The sequence below is a fragment of the Myotis davidii genome, unplaced genomic scaffold, assembly GCF_000327345.1.
Source record: "Myotis davidii unplaced genomic scaffold, ASM32734v1 scaffold534, whole genome shotgun sequence".
In the NCBI taxonomy this organism is placed as follows: Eukaryota; Metazoa; Chordata; class Mammalia; order Chiroptera; family Vespertilionidae; genus Myotis; species Myotis davidii.
The window spans coordinates 3939660-3944113 of record NW_006286678.1 but is presented as its reverse complement, the minus strand read 5'-3'; the positions used below and the strand labels follow the sequence as shown (position 1 = coordinate 3944113).

At 36.2% G+C, this 4454-nt stretch overlaps 1 protein-coding gene across 1 annotated transcript in view; it reads left to right on the top strand.

The window, feature by feature from the left end:
- DCAF10 (DDB1 and CUL4 associated factor 10) overlaps positions 1-4454 on the top strand; it is a 40006-nt gene that overhangs the window by 12225 nt on the left and 23327 nt on the right. Inside the window, exon 2 of the mRNA XM_006758457.1 lies at positions 2792-2989. The gene's annotated coding sequence lies outside the window, so the exon portion shown is untranslated. The remainder of the gene's footprint in view (positions 1-2791; positions 2990-4454) is intronic.

Below are 4454 nucleotides of genomic sequence, written 5' to 3'. Positions count from 1 at the left end.
CCCTTCCTCTCTGAAATCAAGCTTTTTAAATAGGTGTTTTTTTTCCTGGCACTTAGCAGAATTTAAAAATATCTGTGTGGCAAGGGTTTGGAGAAATGGACTCTCCTCACTGCTGGTGGAACTACATATTGGTATGCTCTTTTGGGGATAATTTGAATATATGTATCAAAAGCCTTTTTAAAAATCCCTTTTTACTTAGCAATACATTTTTTCTGGAAATGCACTTAGAAAAATAACTAGGGATGTGGGTAATATTTGGCTGTTAGGGGATTTGTCAGGTGTGGTTTTTTATAAAATATATATTTTTATTGATTTTAGAGAGGGAGAAACAACAATGATGAGAGAGAATCATTGACTGGCTGCCTCGTGCACGCCCCACTCGGGATCAAGCCCACAACCTGGGCATGTGTCCTGACCGGGAATCAAACTATAACCTCCTGGTTCATAGGTCAACACTCAACTACTGAGCCACGCTGGCCGGGCCATCATAGTATTTTATAATAGTAAAATATTGGAAGCAATCTAAACAGCTTACAATTGCATTTTTGTTTTAAAAAGATTATGGTTTATTTATACAGTGAATGCTACTCAGCTATTAAGAATGATTTTGTCAATAAATTTTTAATGAGGTAGCAAAATATTTATGAGATAATATTACGTTTGAAATACAGGAACAGCAGTTATTTTTGGTGGTGGAATTTTTCCTCCATTAAAAAATATTTTCAGTGGGCATGTATTTATAATTAAGAAATAATTATTGGGAATCATTATAGAATAAATCCATGATATATTCTCTACTTGTCTCTACTTTTTCATACACAGCACTCCTAAAAGTCTCTCAGAGTACATCCTTACATACTTCTATATAAGGAGTTCCTGTTCATCTTTTAAAGTCAGTTCAAATGACACCACCATGAAGTCTTTCCTAAGCACTTTGTTTTCTCTGCTAATTCCACACAATTATCTTGTATAATTATTTAAATGTACTTATAATGTCTTTTCCACCAGGCAGTGAACTCCTATCTCATTCATTCATTTAATAAATATTTGTGAGTGTTTATTATGTGCCTGGCACAAGTGTGTTAGGTACTGCAGATCTATCCATGAACCATGCAGACAAGTTCCCCCTGCCTTCAAGAAGATAGCATGACGAAGTACATTGAAATATTAAGCTGTGTAATAGAAGTGTAGAATGCTTAGAAGATCCATAAACTTATCCCAGGCTGGATGGAGAGGGAAGGCTTCGTGGAGGGGATAATAGCTGAATAGTAGCAAGAAAACAAAGGTTAGCCAGGTGAAGAGTAGAAGGAGGTAGTTTCAGGTAGCAGAACAGCCCAAACAAAGGCCTGAAATTTTAAAACCATGTTAAGTTTCAGGAAGGTTATTGTGGTTGTGGATATTGAGGTTGATTTCTGATAGAAAATAATTATATATAATTTTATCTTGAAAGAAGCTCCAGAATTCATACCTTCTGCGAGAGTTTAGTAAGTTTTATGAAAAAGCATACGTTAGAGCAGTGATGGCAGACCTTTTGAGCTCGGTGTGTCAGCATTTTGAAAACCCCTAACTTAACTCTGGTGCTGTGTCACATACAGAAAATTTTTGATATTTGCAACCATAGTAAAACAAAGACATATTCTTGATATTTATTTTATATATTTAAATGCCATTTAACAAAGAAAAATCAACCAAAAAATGAGTTTGCGTGTCACCTCTGACACATGTGTCATAGGTTTGCCATCACTGTGTTGGAGGAAGCATCCCAGTGTTGAATTAGGCAGAAATTCAAGTGTGATTGGTATATTTGTTATTTTTTAAGTATTTGTATAAAAAATATTCTCACTAAGGATTAAAAAATTAGTGTGAAATAATTAAAAGTTTGAATTGAAAAGAGTATTTTAATTCTCTATCTTGTAATCTTTTTTTTTAACTGTTTTATTGCTTAAACTATAACAAAGAGTATTACATATGTCTCCTTTTTTTCCTGCCTATCTTGTAATCTTGACAGGTCCTAATAAAATGGTGCGAGGCGAGCTTATTTAGAGAATGCCTTTGAATTAATAGATGAAAATGATAGCATTTTAATAGCAATTTTTGCATATGCATGTGTTCTGAAAAGAAAGAAATGTTACTTGTAGTAGAGTAAAAATTTCTCATAATTTTTAACCCTTTACGTTTAACATGTCTTCCTTGGAAATTGTCTTCAAAAATCTCTTCTGTCTCCTATTAAATTGTTTTTCACCATTTGTGTTTCCTATACAGATTTTAAAGTTCTTTTTTCTCTTTACAACTGTACTCCAAACACCTATTCCTATTTCCATTTCCAAATAAAAATCAACATTGTAGCCCTAACCGGTTTGGCTCAGTGGACAGAGCGTCGGCCTGTGGATGGAAGGGTCCCAGGTTCGATTCCGATCAAGGGCATGTACCTTGGTTGCGGGCACATCCCCAGTAGGAGGTGTACAGGAGGCAGCTGATCGATGTTTCTCTCTCATCGATGTTTCTAACTCTCTATCCCTCTCCCTTCCTCTCTGTAAAAAAATCAATAAAATATATTTTAACAAAAATCAACACTGTAAAGCCAATGGATAAAATTGCAATGTGGCCCTCATTAAATCAGTTTCTTTCTCTGTGATTATGTGAATGATATTTACTATTTGTTGTATATCAGAATGATTGGGCTTATACAGTGTTTGTAGGCCTTTTTTGTTTTCTTGATTAGGTAATATGGTTTCTCAAGATTTCTTAAATAAGAGATTAAATAAACCAGTTTTTCTTTTCTGCTTTGTAGATTTCTTGATAACCGGCTGTTTGCTACCTGCTCTGATGACACTACAATAGCACTATGGGATCTGAGGAAATTGAACACCAAAGTATGCACTTTACATGGTCACACTAGCTGGGTGAAGAACATCGAATATGATACTAATACAAGACTCTTAGTAACATCAGGATTTGATGGAAATGTCATTATTTGGGACACCAACAGGTTTGTGAATAGGAGATCATTTTAGGATTTTTTAAAGATGGTAAACAAATTCAGTGTTCTGTCTCAGCTATTATATCTCTTTAGGAGAAAGAAACTGGTTTTGTTGGGGGGCGGGGATCAAAAAGTGATTCTATCTTTTGTTGCTTGCACATAGAGAAATTTCTATGGAAAGGAGACCAAGTAGCATAGTTAATTATGAAAAAATGGTTTATAAAATAAGTTTCCTGAACTGGTGTTTTTTACTCTTTTGTCCTTCAATTCTATTTTTTTTCCACTTTTCCCCCACTTTTTTTTTAATCCTTACCTGAGGATGTTTTTCCATTGATTTTTAGAGCAAGTGGAAGAGAGAGGGAAAGACAAAGAGAGCTGAAGCCGGTTTGGCTCAGTGGATGGAGCATCGGCCTGTGGACTGGGGGGGTCCCGGGTTCGATCCCCCAGTGGAGGATGTGCAGGAGGCAGCTGATCGATATTTCTAACTCTCTATCCCTCTCCCTTCCTCTCTGCAAAAAATCAATAAAATATATTTTAAAAAAAGACAAAGAGAAACATCGATGTGAGAGAGACACAATGATTGGTTGCCTCCTGCACATGCCTCTGGGTCAGGGAGGAGATTGCAACAGAGGTACATGCCCTTGACTGGAGTCGAACCTAGAACCCTTCTGTCTGCAGGCTGACACTTTATCCACTGAGCCAAACCAGCTGTCCTTCAATTCTAAATCTGTTTTTATTTGGCCATTTGTGCACTTCATCTTCATCATTCAAAGAGTAGTTAGTCTCTCTATTGGGGTGGTACTGATCCCTAGGAGAATGTTTGGAAATAATGTGTGGTACAATTTTAGTTGTCACTATGGAAGAAGAGAAGAGGAGTTCCACTGGCATTTACTTAGCCAGGAATAAGAGTTTCTAAACATCCTGTAGTACATGGGAGAGTTTGCATAATGGACTAATTGTGCAATGTCACCTAAAATGTCAGTGATGCCTGTTTTGAAACACTAATAAAATGTCTCCTTATAGAGAAATTGATTATTTAAAGAGTTGAGATCTGAGAAATAATTAAATATGTCTGTTGCTAGCTATGGTGAAATAACAATATAGTAATACACCAGGATCATTTCTGAAATACTCTTTCAGAGGTAATGTATAAAAAGAAAAGGGATATTCTTAAAGATTTCTAGCTATGCATGTTGCTTGAGCAGGGGATAGAGCTACATACTGATTATCTTTTTTATTTTCTTAAAGGTTTTTTATTTTTATTGTTATTTTGTTATTGATTTCAGAGAGGAAGGGAGAGGGAGAGAGATAAAAACATCAGTGATGAGAGAGAATCATTGATTGGCTGCTTCCTGCATGCCCCCTATTGGGGATTGAGCCCACAACCCGGGCATGTGCCCTTGACCAGAATAGAACCCAGGACCCTTCGGTCTGTGGGCTGACACTCTATCCACTGAGCAAACCCAGCTAAGGC